This window comes from Triturus cristatus, chromosome 3_1 (assembly GCF_964204655.1).
Source record: "Triturus cristatus chromosome 3_1, aTriCri1.1, whole genome shotgun sequence".
Classification (NCBI taxonomy): domain Eukaryota; kingdom Metazoa; phylum Chordata; class Amphibia; order Caudata; family Salamandridae; genus Triturus; species Triturus cristatus.
Window position 1 is genome coordinate 648,120,098 of NC_140583.1, and position 15,312 is coordinate 648,135,409.

At 50.1% G+C, this 15,312-nt stretch overlaps 1 protein-coding gene across 4 annotated transcripts in view; it reads left to right on the forward strand.

The window, feature by feature from the left end:
• The window catches only part of PAQR5 (progestin and adipoQ receptor family member 5), a 72,284-nt gene that overhangs the window by 35,554 nt on the left and 21,418 nt on the right, over positions 1-15,312 (forward strand). The gene's annotated exons all lie outside the window — the stretch shown is intronic.

Genomic DNA, 15,312 nt, shown 5'->3' on the forward strand with positions numbered 1-15,312 from the left:
AAGTAACTGACCCCTGGCTTCCGCCAGGAACCGCAAACCCTGCACACTCTGCACCCGCCAAGCCTGATGAGCTTCCCCAGGCCATTGGCAGCCCCCACTCTGGCAGGAAACCTGTCCGGAAACCCCAAATAAGGACAGGGGATGTGCCAGCCTGCCAACCCCACCCCTCAGGTGGGGGAGGCGAGGTGAAGCACATCTCCGGGCTCTCACCATCTTGAAGATGGGAAGCCCTGCCCAATGAGGACTAGGCTACTGTCCCCCTCCCACAGGAGAGAGGCAGGATAGGGGGTGTACCCACCCCAGGACAGGGACCCACTGGTCCCTGCCCTTCACCTACCTGTAACGCCCCTAAATCTAGTATTTAGGGGCACCCTGAACCTTCCTTCCCCATATTCCAGATTCCGAAATACAAAGAAGAGCAAGAAGAAAGAAGAACTGCCCTGCAGCTGCTAAGAAAAGGAAGACACCAACTGCTTTGGGCTCAGCCCTACTGGCCTGTCGACCCTCGAATCTGCTCCTACCCGGCATCTCTTGTGGCCAGCAACCTCACAAACCCCGGAGGACCTGGCTACCTTTTGGCTGTAAGCACCTGGGACTCCCATGAGTAGAGGCTCTACTCAAAATCTACTTCCAATCCCTGGCATCAGCCAGGAACTGCGAACCCTGCACACTCTGCACCCGCCAAGCCTGGCCTGTGCTGGAGTGGACAAAGACCACAAGGACGTCCCCCCGGCGACTGTGTCCCCGAATCCAGCACCCAAGGACCCACCTTGACGCTCCTGATGACGCCTGCAGCCTCAGAACCAGGGACCCCCCCAACCACGATCAACAGAGGGTTAGATTTCCCAACACCAAAAGGCACCCCGGCCTTGCATAGGATAACATTGGGCCTAACTCACTCTGCACTCGGCTGCCCCTGTGCCGCTGAGGGTGTAACAACTGTACTTACCTGACCCTGGGAGACCCCAGAGTCTATTCCCAGAACCTTAACTCTGTTAGTCGAGTACTTACCCAAAAGCCGATCACTCACTTTTCTTCCATTGGGTAACATTGACTGGTTTCACCTGAAAAGTGTGGAGTTTCTAAACTTTAAAATATTCACCTAAAATCAACCGGGTAACGAAAACGAAAATACTCACCTGCTATTAGGAAAGATCCCAGTGCTGGATCTTGCTGCCCAGCACTGACCCTGGAAGGTAATTACAACCATACTTACCGCTAACTCAATTTTCTTCCATAGGAAACCATTGACTGTTTTTTTGTGAAATTTCTTCTAAGTGTCGATTTTTGCAAACTACAAATATTCTTTAAAAATCGTACCAACTGTGAAAACGTAATTACTTACCTGTTTTAGATAGATGTCCCAGTACTGAGCCTAGGAGCCCAGCACTGGATTACAATAGTAACGAGAACATACTTTACCTGCAACTTGAATTTCCTTCCATAGGATAACATTGCCTGTTTTTTGCTGAAAATGTTTGTGTCGATTTTGCAAACTTACAAATATTCGTTAAAAATCGCATGAATAACCTAAATGCATTCTCTCAACTGCTTACAGGTGGTACACTAGTGCTGGATCCGGGATCCAACACTGAGCTAGAAAAAGTAACAATAACCCCACTTACCTGCTAAGTGAATTTCCTCCCATAGGATAACATTGGTGATTTTATTAGAAAAAAGTTTGTGTCAACTTTTAAAATAACAAAATAATGCTTAAAAATCACAACAGTAACTAAAACGTATTTACTCACCTGTTTCGAGGAACTGTCCCAGGACTGAATCTAGGATCCAGTCCTGGAGTTAGAAAAGTAATCCTAAAAGTAATCAATTGCATTTACTTAGAATTTCCCATTGAGCTCAATGTATAATTGTTTGAATTGTGTTGCCAATTGCAACAAACTGTAACTATTGCATTCAAAAGACTATTGCCTATTGAAAAGTATTTAACTAAAGCATCTCATTCTGAGAAAGTATATTTTGATACCTATTGTTGATTCTAAAATAAAACAACCATATATTTTTATATACAAACCATTGGCCTAGAGTTCAGTTCTTGAGTGAGTGCGACCATTTGCTGACTGAGTGTGTACAACAAATGCTTTACTCTGTCCTCTGATAGTGCCTTACTGCTTGACCATGCTACCACTTTAGAGAGTAAGGTTATATCTAACTTTAGCCTCTGCCAAACCTCTGGGGACTGTGGACTCTGTACACACTGTACCTATTTGGGAACAGTATATACAGAGCTACTTTCCTACAAGGTCCAGTCCCCTCACCTAGGCAAGAAGGCAGCTGTTCAGCTCAGCAAGTCAGGAGTGCAGCAAAACAGCAGAGTGGCTGTCTTTTCAGCAGCACAGCAGTTTTTTCCTGGCAGAGATTTCAAAGGTTCAGAAGTGTACAGAAGTGGTGGTGTCAGGCGTCCAGTACTTCTACCCAGTTGGGCCTTTGAAGTGGGGGAGACTTCAGAGAACGGCCTTTGAAGTACACAGAGGTCCTGCCATGGTGCCAGACTCACTACAGGGGGGTATGCAGCCCTTTGTGTGAGGACAGGAAACGGCCTATTCAGGTGTAAGTGAGGCTGGGTCCAGCTCCTCCCTCCCATCCTGCCAGGATAGCCCATCAAGTCCCACCTAAGCACCCATTGTGTGTGCCTGTCTAGGGGGAATACAGAAAGTACAGCTGTGACCCACCCCAGACATGTGGTCGGAGATCGGCAGCAGGCACCAAAGTACTAAAGAAAGAAAATGCCAACATTCTAAAAGTGGCTTTTTCTGAATTTTAATTTAAAATCCAACTTAACCATCAATTAGGATTTTAAATTAGGATTCAAGAGACACCACACGTGGAGATTTTATCTCTTCCCAATTGGAAATGACACTTATAAAATGTAATGAGGTAATACTAATGTTATCTTATGGGAGAGAGAGGCCTTGCAGTAGTGAAAAAGGACTTTGGGAGTTTTTCATTTGCAGGACATGTAAAACTTAAAAGTACATGTCCTGTCTTTTAAATACATTGCACCCTGTCCTCTGGATTGTCTAGGGCCTACCTTAAGGGTGACTTATATGTATGAAAAAGGAAGGGTTGGGCCTGGCAAAGTTTATTTTGCCAGGTCGAAATGGCAGTTTAAAATGCACACAAAGACTCTGCAATGGCAGGCCTCGCATATGGTGCGAAGGCTGCTTAAGTGGCTGACACAAGCAGTTCTGCGTGTCCACTAGCAGTATTTATTTACAGGTCCTGGGTACAGGGGGTACCACTTTACAAGGGACTTGTAAGTAAATGAAATATGCCATTTGGGGGTGAAGCTATGTTACCCTGTTTAGGGGGGAGAGCACAAGCACTTTAGCACTGGTTAGCAGTGGTAAAGTTCCCAGAGTCAGAATACCAGCAAAAATAAGGCCAGACAAGTAACCGAGGCAGGCAAAAAGTTGGGGGGAGGGAAGACCACTGTAAGGCTGTCGGGTCTAGCAAACATGTATTCTGAACTCCTATATGACAAATTGATGGGAACTCTACAGCCCTCAATCATGGCTCGTTATAAACACTCACTCACAACTTGAACTCGCACAGCTACATAGAAATTACTGTTTACCTACTGCACACTATACCTGAGTAATATGTTGCATGAATAAACGTTAGAAACGCACCATCCTGGAAATGTAACTATTCCCAGTAAATGCAAGAGCAGGTAAAACGTGATGTGCAAACAGGAATGACATCTCTGTTCTCAGTCTGAGATGGTGGTGTCTCTTTTTGCTGCTAGCTATCGCCAGGAGAGGAGCACAAAGGACATTTACAGGTAGGGCACTTGCCACACAAGCCCCCCAGTTCCTCTCCCCCAACCCACCCCACCACGTGATAAAACACTATATTGATGAAGGTCTGCAGCCTTTTTCTGCCGTTAAGAATAGGTAGGGCCTGGCCGATGCACCAGGGACATGTTTAGAAAGCAAAGGTGTATCTATCTACCTCCGATCTCTGCCTTTGAAAATATTTAGTAGGCCGCTCATTGGGAGATAGGGAGCCTATGAGGAAATATGCGGATTACTGAAAAGCAAGCACCATCCTCAGTCACACTAAGAGACCATTCGACAATTTAGTGGGTTATTATTTTGACATTTGGAGACATTCGCAGAATTAAAAGCCTATTTTTACAGAGGATGGGTTGAATGTATATATATCATTTGCATAGTGACACAGTGTGAGGGACGCAAACTATCTCCTACCTGAGGAGTCAATAGTTGCATTCATCCCTGAAATGAGCACATCGGTAGCTCATTGAGAGTTGCCCACTGAAGACGCCGCGCTCTTGCCGGTCATGTAGTGAGGCATCTCAATCTCAGCGATGACATGAAAAGCTGAGAAACTAGCACTACTACCTGACATTCTAGCTGTAGTAAGTAAAAACACCAGGGTGGAAGCTCCAGCATCTTGGACTGATGCAGCTAGAGGCAAAAAACCGTGAACGAGTGGTAATATGCATTTATACAAATATTTGTGTGCAAATGTAACTTCTGTGAAGGTCCTGAAAGTCTGACATGAATTCGGGCCACCAGGAACTTTGCTGGTCCTCGTGGAATCCAGATGAAATTGTAGGAAGAGCATTTGAAGTAACAGAAGGGAAAACATAACAAAATTCCTTAAAATACAGTGGCGTGTGCATAAGCATCAATTGTGCTGTTGATTTGAAAGGACTGTTGGTGCTGATGCGTCAGATAGGCATGTTTTTGGTATTAGAAACATCCTATTTTCATTGCATGAACTTTTACTTCTAGTTTTATTTAGTTTTACTTGGCTTAGCTGAAATGGATATTCTGAAGTGTAAAGCAATAGGACTGCCTCTTCAGGGTCAACCCATTAGTCTTCTAGCCTAGCAGTCATACATTGTTCAATTGGGAAACCGCTATTACATTTAAAATCATAGAAAAGATTAAAAACATCTGCGTGACACTTCAGATTGATGATACAGTTAAACTTACACCACTGACTTGCAGAGGAGAGCCCACAGATGTACAGTCGTTGGAAGAATAAGAGATTCGCAAGTTGCAGGAATACAAACATTATTGAACTGGTGCAGTTGCGTTCCCAACGAATGGACACAGGGTGTGAAGGGGGAACGTGCATCTGCATTAACATGCATCAGGCCAACTCCTAGCTTAGCCGTTTAGGCCAAGCATCACATCGCTGAGATGGTCGTGTGTCTCTGGGCACATTCCTATTGCTCACTGGGAAGTGCTCAGTTTATCCCATCAAGTGCACTAGACCAAAGGATCAGGAGGGCACACACTTCCCAACCCCCAAGTTACCCAGATGCCACAACAGACAACCGGAGCGTCCCCCACAACACATTCCCATAACAACGACCACATATCACTTCAAGCCACCCAACCACACATCAGTAGTTTCAATCGCCCATGACACATCAGATTCCCTCGGTCAAACCTTGATCAACCACCAAGACAATCGCACCACAAAATTCAGAGGGTCCTCTGTGCTAAACGTTTTTCCCCATGTGTGGGTGTGTGCTTTACAATTACTAATAAGATAATATGGCACCAAGCTCACAGAAGAGGAGACAGGTTGCCCTCCTGGCATAGTCCCCTTACTGTTTAAGCCACACATCCAGTAAGAGGGCAGGTATGAACATTGTTAGACCTGTCAGCCCTTTGGGTGGTCCCTCCTCATCATTATTTATTTTGTCCCACTTTTGCCTCAAACCCTGTGTGAATTTTTCCTTTTTGGGAACCACCAGACTTTTTAGTGTTGCTGCAGATTCAGGGAGCCATTTTACCTACCCCTGAAACTTCTGTCTGAGGGCCGGAAGCACAAAATGGTGGCCACCTGTGACATCACCAGCATCCACTGGAACCTACCAGCACCTTCCAGAACATTCCAGAAGATTCCAGAACTCTGTGACAGTTGGAGGCGGTTTAGAATGTTGGGAGGTTAAGACAGAGTGTTGGCAGTTGGAGCTGGCAGTTGGCACCTGACTGGTGAAGGGAGAGCAGCACAACAGTGAAGGAGGAAGGAGTGAAGCAGCAGGGGTGGAAACTTGTGCCTGGAGTGGGGTCCATAAACCCACCCTTGATACTAGTCCCTACTGATGGATCCCAGCCTGTAGCCCTGTGTGGGAAGAAGCCAGAAAAACTCATCCCAAGGACCTGGACAGCAGGAACAGGCCTTAGAAGCAGAAAGCAGCAAGATCCTGACCTGGAAACTGGTTTCCCTGGAGTCCGGCGTCGAGTAGCCTGAGACCTGGAGCCCGAGGTGGAGAAGCGGCGCTGACTGAAGAAGCAGACGTCGTACCCGGAGCCGCCTGAGGTCGTAAGAGGGCGCCGACGGAGGTCGTGAGGAATACCAAAGGTCGAGGAGGAAGTTAACCGAGGTCGAGTGAGCGGCGTCATCGGAGGAGTGAAGTCCGCCCTCCGGAGTCGTCGGAGACCGAGGTGAAGTGTACCGGAGGTCGGGAGTGAGGATCGCACTCCGGAGTCGCCCGGAACCTGAGAGGAGGAGCACCGGAGGTCGGGGGTGAGGATCGCACCCCGGAGTCGCCGGAAGTCGACATCGAGGCCAGGCCGGCCGACGTCATCGAATCCGAGAGCGCCATCGGACCGGAGCCGCCCGAAGTCGACACCGAGTAGAGACTGCCCGACGCCGTCGAATCGGAGGTCGAGATCGAACCGAGGCCGCCGACATCGGACCGGAACCGCCTACCGGCGTCGTCTAGAACTGACATTGTGCCGAGGCCGCCGAGACCGAACCGGAACCGCCTCACGGCATCGACACGACTCCAGCGGCGTCGGAACAACAGAACAAGGGCAGTAAGTGGAGTAGAGGGCGCCTAAGGCCCTGTGGAGACCTGAGAGACTGCTCTAAGGGGCTAGGGAGGTGCTGGAACCAACCTGACTGTGCCAGGGGTGAATTGGGACTAACCTAGAGAGGTTGTGTGGAGAGAGAAAGCCAGGGCACTGGTATTCCCCCCTTGATCTACCTCAGTTTAGGCCTCAGCCTTGTCCCAGCCAGGGAGTAGTACCCCTCAAGCCTTCCACAACCCTACAAGCTGTGCCTGGGCCAAATCAGCCCTTAGGAATTGAAAAGTGATCTGATTACATGAGTGTTGCTGTATACTTTTAATAATTTATTGGGGGCACTGTATTTATTGAGTTTTTACCTATTTATTGCTTCACTATATTTATAGGTCCACAGGACTTGATGGTGTACAATATTTATTGGTACAGTATTTATTGCCTCAAAATATTTAATTGCCTGTATTACCTGCACTGATATTTATGTCCCTTGTATTTATGATCATCCCTATTTATTGAATTTTCAGATAATATTTATTTGACCTGCTCTATTTAAAATTTGTATATTGTGATTGACCTATTTATTTTCCCAATCAGCAACTAAGAGAAAAAGATAAAGAAACATATTTTCATAATTTTTACGGTGTAGAGTCGTTTTTGGAACGGATGCACGCATGGTTATTGTATGGGTATATTGTACGCTTAGCACGGTGCCTGATTCCTGACCACTCGAGCCAAGCTACCACAGTGTGTCCGGAAGACCACCACCACCCTTTCTAGTGTGGGAGTGGTTTTCCAACATAAATTGGTGTTCAGTGGTGGGATAGAGCTGTGCCTACATATACTCAACAATAACTGTGGGTAGTCCATAGGCCTACACCGGGAGTTTTCTCAAAGCGTCCTTCCTAATTGTGGGATTTTGTTTTTTCCAAATTTACTCTGGTGGTGGGAGGAGGTATTATTAAAGGTACCCCCCTGCATTGTTACTGCACAAAACCTGTCCTCTAACCTGAGTGGGCGAGATGGAGTTTGTACTAGAAAATCTAGAAACGTACACTGTGGCCCAACTCAGGGAGTTTTGCCAGCGGGAGGGGGTGTACTGTCCCCCAGGAGCAAAGAAGGGTGCACTCCAAACCAGCTTAAGGGCTTGGGGGGAGGCACGCAGGGAAAGCAAGGCTGAGGAGGAAGACAGGGATGGAGAGCCTGACCCCGAGGGGGCTGAGATGTACCAACCTGAGGTGGGGAACCTGTCAGCAGGGCCCAGGACACTTTCTAGGAAGGGCAGCACTGTCTCTAGTGGGGGCTTATCCGAAGTGGAGTTAGCAGATCGGAGGGAGAAAAGACAGCTCACATGGGACTTAGCAAAGCTGGAGAAGGAGAAGGAGGAACAGAGGATGGCTCATGAGACGGAGAAACAGAAGATGGCTCATGAGATAAGACTGAAAGAGATAGAGCTTCAGATCCTAAGAATTGGGGCACCAACTGTTCCTAATGGTGGCAGCCAAGACCAAGAAATCACCAGGGAATCCAAACCTTACCTGCCAAAGGACATAGTAGCTAGCTATGGGGCGGGTGACGACATCGCCAAGTGGCTAGCAGCCTATGAGGTCTCGTTGAGGGCCCATGGGGTTCCAGTGAAGTATTGGGGAGGAGGATTGTATAAGTACATGCCTCCCGCTGGTAGGGATGCTTTATTGGCCCTCGAAGAGGATGAGCAGACCCACTACCCCACCATGAAACTGGCGCTCATCAGAAAGTTTGGACTAACACCTGAAAAGTACAGACAGAAGTTCAGGGGTAGTCACAAACTGGGCACACAGAATTGGGTGGACTTCCTGGACTATGCAAAAAAGGCACTGGAAGGTTGGATTCAGGGCAGTGAAGTAAGGAACTACGAGGAGTTGTTTGACCTAGTACTGAAGGAACACCTACTCGAGAAATGTTTCCCTGAACTGCGGCAACACCTGGTGGATAGCAAGCTGACCAGTCCCCGGAAGCTTGCTGAGGAGGCGGACATTTGGGCTAGTACCCGGGTGTCCACAAGGGGGACTGGAGGGGATACTCAAAAGGCCGGACAGGGCGCCCCCCAGAAGAAAGAGGGAGGGGAAAAGAAAAAGGAGTTCTCCAAAGGCCCCCAAAATAACTTCCAAGGGAAGGGAACAGGATTCACCTCTAGGGCTAACCCACCCAGAAACCCTAATCCTGGCCAGAGTCAGCAGCCAAGGGTTGTCCATTGCTACGAGTGCGGTGGCGTTGGACACTATAAAGGAGATCCGAAGTGTCAGAAACGATCACCCCCTCCCACTGGAGGAAAGACCCCCGGAGTAGCTAGTGTAGTGCTCGGGGAGGAGATGCCCTTAACTAAGGGAAGGGAGTGGGCGGGTGTCACTTTAGTGTCCCTGGGAGAACGGGAGATGGTTCCTAAGATCCAGGTGCCCGCAAATACCGCAAAGTATGGGCAGTGGATCACCATCAACGGCCAAAGAGGGGAGGCTCTGAGAGACACAGGAGCCAGTATGACTATGGTGCGTAGCCAGCTGGTGTCTCCAGACCAGGTAATTCCCGATGTACTCCACCCAGCCGCGATGGCTGACGGCAGAACAGGCCACTATCCCGTGGCCGAGGTTCCCTTTGAATGGGGGGGGGTTGCAGGTTCACTTCGAGTTGCCGTAAGCCCTGCCGTGCCAGTCGATTGTCTGCTGGGGAATGACATGGAGCACAACGCTTGGAAGGAGGTGGAATACCGGACTCACACCGAGATGCTGGGTACACCTGACTGGGCCTGTGTTAGCACAAGGTCCGTGACTACCCGAAGAGGGAGTTCATTCCGGCTGGAGCCTGGAACAAAGGCCCAGCCAGCTGCCAGTCAAGGGAAGAACCGAGGACAGGAGGAGCCTGCCTCGGCGTCTCCACCCCGTAGGACGGATAGGCCACCGGAGGTGGTGGACCAGGAGTCTGCGGAGGGGGACGTTACCAACCTGGAGGACCTACCCATCCCGGCCGAGTGGCACGTGGAGGGAGGCCCGTCCAGGGAGGAATTCTGCCAGGGCCAGAGGGAGTGCCCTACCCTTGAGGGGCTGAGGCGACAGGCCGAAGCCCAGGCAGCAGGGAACGTTGAAGGGAACTACAGTGTTTACTGGGAGGATGGCCTCCTCTACAGCGAACCCAAGGCACCCCTACATGGATCGTCACGAGCCTTGGTAGTCCCTCAACGTTATCGAGCCTTCCTTCTGGAGTTGGCTCACGAGATACCATTGGCAGGACACCTGGGGCAAGACAAGACCTTCGCCCGTCTTGTCCCACACTTTTATTGGCCTCAGATGAAAGTGTCGTCCGATACCTACTGCCGGACATGTGTGTCTTGCCAAGCCAGTGGGAAAACAGGGGTGAAGCTGAAAGCTCCCCTGGAACCACTTCCTGTCGTTAGCACCCCCTTTGAAAGGGTGGGCATCGACATTGTGGGTCCATTAGATCCACCAACTACAGCTGGTCACAGGTTCATCCTGGTTCTGGTGGATCATGCCACACGGTACCCAGAGGCAATACCTCTGAGGACCATAACAGCACCTGTTGTGGCTAGGGCCCTGATGGGAATCTTTACCCGAGTGGGTTTTCCCAAGGAAGTTGTGTCCGACAGGGGGACCAACTTCATGTCAGCATATATGCGGGCAATGTGGAAGGAGTGTGGAGTGACCTACCGGTTCACAACTCCTTACCACCCCCAGACCAATGGTCTGGTGGAGAGGTTTAACAAAACCTTAAAAGGCATGATCAGAAGTCTGCCTGAAAGCCTGCGGAGGAAATGGGACGTCCTCCTACCCTGTTTACTCTTTTCTTACAGGGAAGTGCCACAGAAGGGAGTGGGCTTCAGCCCCTTCGAGCTTCTGTATGGGCACCCTGTACGTGGACCTCTTAACCTGGTGAGAGACGGATGGGAAAGAACTCCCAGAAAGCTCCCCCAGGATGTGGTGAGCTACATGCTGGCCTTCCGGAGCCAAATGGCTAAGTTGTGGAAGCAAGCTTCTGACAACTTGGAAGCCAGCCAAGCAGTGATGAAGGCGTGGTATGACCACAACGCTCACCCGGTGGAGTTGGAGCCTGGCCAGAAGGTGTGGGTGATCGAACCAGGAGAGCTTAGTGCCCTCCAGGATCGCTGGTCAGGACCCTTTGAGGTGTTGGAGAAGAAGGGTAAGGCTACCTACTTGGTGGACCTGAAGACCCCTCGTCAGCCCCTGCGGGTGCTGCATGCCAACCGCCTCAAACCCCACCACGAGAGGCCCGAAGTCATCTTGATGATGGTGACTGACGGAGGAGAGGACGTGGAAAGCGAGCCTCTCCCTGATCTGTTTGCGTCTCAAGAAAAGGATGGGTCGGTGGAGGGAGTGATTCTCTCCCCATCTCTAACTCCTGAACAGCAGGAGGACTGTCGCCAGGTCCTGGGGCAGTACTCTTCGTTGTTCTCCCTTGTCCCGGGTAGGACTCACCTGTGCGTCCATGACGTGGACACAGGAGACAGCCCACCTGTGAAGTCCAAGATCTACCGGATGTCAGACAAGGTGAAGGCCAGCATTCATAGTGAGGTCACTAAGATGCTGGAGCTAGGAGTGATTGAACCTTCTAGCAGCCCCTGGTCCAGTCCGGTGGTGTTAGTACCAAAAGCTGCACCACCGGGTGCCCAACCAGAACTGAGGTTCTGTGTGGACTACCGGGGACTGAATTCAGTGACAAAAACTGATGCTCATCCGATCCCTAGGGCGGATGAATTGATTGACCGGCTGGGAGCTGCCCAATATCTAAGTACCTTTGACCTTACTTCGGGGTACTGGCAGATCTCTTTGACTGATGGAGCAAGGGAAAGGTCAGCCTTCTCCACGCCCAATGGCCACTACCAGTTCTGTGTGATGCCCTTTGGGCTCAAGAACGCACCTGCCACGTTTCAGCGCCTGGTAAACCAGATCCTCACCGGAATGGAGAGTTTCTCTGCTGCTTATCTGGATGACATAGCCGTCTTCAGTAACAGCTGGGAGGATCACTTGCGTCACCTGCAAGCTGTTCTCCAGGCCCTGAGACAAGCTGGATTGACGATCAAGGCCAGCAAGTGCCAGATCGGGCAGGGGTCGGTAGTGTACCTTGGACACTTGGTGGGTAGGGGAGCGGTGCAACCCCTCCAGGCGAAGATCGAGACCATCATGGCCTGGGAACCCCCCAAGACACAGACTGAGGTCCGAGCATTTTTGGGCCTCACGGGATACTACCGCCGCTTCGTGAAGGGGTACGGTACCATCGTAGCCCCCCTCACGGAGCTCACGTCCAAGAAACAACCTCGACGGGTAGTCTGGACGGAGGCTTGTCAGCAAGCCTTTGAGAGATTGAAGAAAGCCATGTGTGAGGCCCCGGTCTTAAGGGCCCCAGACTTTTCCAAGAAGTTCATTGTCCAGACAGATGCATCAGAACATGGCATTGGGGCAGTGTTATCGCAACTCAACGAAGAGGGTCTGGATCAACCCGTGGTCTTCCTATCCCGGAGACTACTTCCCAGGGAACAGAAGTGGAGTGCAATAGAGCGTGAAGCCTTTGCAGTGGTATGGGCTCTGAAGAAGTTGCGGCCATACCTGTTTGGCTCGCACTTCCTGGTTCAGACCGACCACAGACCCCTTCGCTGGCTGATGCAGATGAAGGGGGAGAATCCCAAGTTGTTGAGGTGGTCTATTTCCCTACAGGGGATGGACTTTCAGGTGGAACATCGGCCTGGAGTGGACCACGCCAATGCAGACGGTCTCTCAAGGTATTTCCGCCTTAGTGATGAGAACTCCCAAGGGGTTGGGTAGCTCTCCCCACTTTCAGCTGGGGGGGACGCGTGTTAGACCTGTCAGCCCTTTGGGTGGTCCCTCCTCATCATTATTTATTTTGTCCCACTTTTGCCTCAAACCCTGTGTGAATTTTTCCTTTTTGGGAACCACCAGACTTTTTAGTGTTGCTGCAGATTCAGGGAGCCATTTTACCTACCCCTGAAACTTCTGTCTGAGGGCCGGAAGCACAAAATGGTGGCCACCTGTGACATCACCAGCATCCACTGGAACCTACCAGCACCTTCCAGAACATTCCAGAAGATTCCAGAACTCTGTGACAGTTGGAGGCGGTTTAGAATGTTGGGAGGTTAAGACAGAGTGTTGGCAGTTGGAGCTGGCAGTTGGCACCTGACTGGTGAAGGGAGAGCAGCACAACAGTGAAGGAGGAAGGAGTGAAGCAGCAGGGGTGGAAACTTGTGCCTGGAGTGGGGTCCATAAACCCACCCTTGATACTAGTCCCTACTGATGGATCCCAGCCTGTAGCCCTGTGTGGGAAGAAGCCAGAAAAACTCATCCCAAGGACCTGGACAGCAGGAACAGGCCTTAGAAGCAGAAAGCAGCAAGATCCTGACCTGGAAACTGGTTTCCCTGGAGTCCGGCGTCGAGTAGCCTAAGACCTGGAGCCCGAGGTGGAGAAGCGGCGCTGACTGAAGAAGCAGACGTCGTACCCGGAGCCGCCTGAGGTCGTGAGAGGGCGCCGACGGAGGTCGTGAGGAATACCAAAGGTCGAGGAGGAAGTTAACCGAGGTCGAGTGAGCAGCGTCATCGGAGGAGTGAAGTCCGCCCTCCGGAGTCGTCGGAGACCGAGGTGAAGTGTACCGGAGGTCGGGAGTGAGGATCGCACTCCGGAGTCGCCCGGAACCTGAGAGGAGGAGCACCGGAGGTCGGGGGTGAGGATCGCACCCCGGAGTCGCCGGAAGTCGACATCGAGGCCAGGCCGGCCGACGTCATCGAATCCGAGAGCGCCATCGGACCGGAGCCGCCTGAAGTCGACACCGAGTAGAGACTGCCCGACGCCGTCGAATCGGAGGTCGAGATCGAACCGAGGCCGCCGACATCGGACCGGAACCGCCTACCGGCGTCGTCTAGAACTGACATTGTGCCGAGGCCGCCGAGACCGAACCGGAACCGCCTCACGGCATCGACACGACTCCAGTGGCGTCGGAACAACAGAACAAGGGCAGTAAGTGGAGTAGAGGGCGCCTAAGGCCCTGTGGAGACCTGAGAGACTGCTCTAAGGGGCTAGGGAGGTGCTGGAACCAACCTGACTGTGCCAGGGGTGAATTGGGACTAACCTAGAGAGGTTGTGTGGAGAGAGAAAGCCAGGGCACTGGTATTCCCCCCTTGATCTACCTCAGTTTAGGCCTCAGCCTTGTCCCAGCCAGGGAGTAGTACCCCTCAAGCCTTCCACAACCCTACAAGCTGTGCCTGGGCCAAATCAGCCCTTAGGAATTGAAAAGTGATCTGATTACATGAGTGTTGCTGTATACTTTTAATAATTTATTGGGGGCACTGTATTTATTGAGTTTTTACCTATTTATTGCTTCACTATATTTATAGGTCCACAGGACTTGATGGTGTACAATATTTATTGGTACAGTATTTATTGCCTCAAAATATTTAATTGCCTGTATTACCTGCACTGATATTTATGTCCCTTGTATTTATGATCATCCCTATTTATTGAATTTTCAGATAATATTTATTTGACCTGCTCTATTTAAAATTTGTATATTGTGATTGACCTATTTATTTTCCCAATCAGCAACTAAGAGAAAAAGATAAAGAAACATATTTTCATAATTTTTACGGTGTAGAGTCGTTTTTGGAACGGATGCACGCATGGTTATTGTATGGGTATATTGTACGCTTAGCACGGTGCCTGATTCCTGACCACTCGAGCCAAGCTACCACAGTGTGTCCGGAAGACCACCACCACCCTTTCTAGTGTGGGAGTGGTTTTCCAACAAACATGTATTAGCCCGTGTCAGTGTTTCGCTCACACTTCTTCCTTTCTCTTCTACCTTCATCTCCACTGCCACATCCACTGTAAGCCCGGGTAAGAGCTGCTGATGCAAACCTTCTCCCTTCCATCCCGGACATCTCCCACATTCAGCACCATCACACTCCAGTCCAAGACCCAGAACCTGGGAACCAAACTCCTTCCCCTCTTAAGACCAGGAAAATTATAACCATAAAAAAAACCAAAAAAACAATCACATTTGTGGGTCTCAAAAACTCTAGGATCTTTGACAGTTTCCTCTTTGGATTATTTCAGAGTCTGCTAAGGTTCAGCAGACTCCATCTTTAGCCGTTTCATAAACCATCGGCACTCAAAATATCATGATGCCGAGCAGATTCAAGGAATGGCCAGGTCCAGTCCAAATGATATTTTTCATAAAGTGTACCTCATGTACAGGTCTACTGAGCTTTGAGGAATCATGTATCCAGTTCAGGCTTCTCCAACGATTAGCTCGTGAGCTACTGAGAGCTCTCCAGCTACCTAAAAGTATCTCTCCTGTGTGCAGCCCAGTCTACAAAATTAAACGCTTATGCTTGGTTGAATTATTATGTGTGTTTGAAAAATTAAAAGCACGTATTGAGGTGAAAATATGTGTATTTTCAGAAGTAATAACCTGACGTCTAGAAAAAAA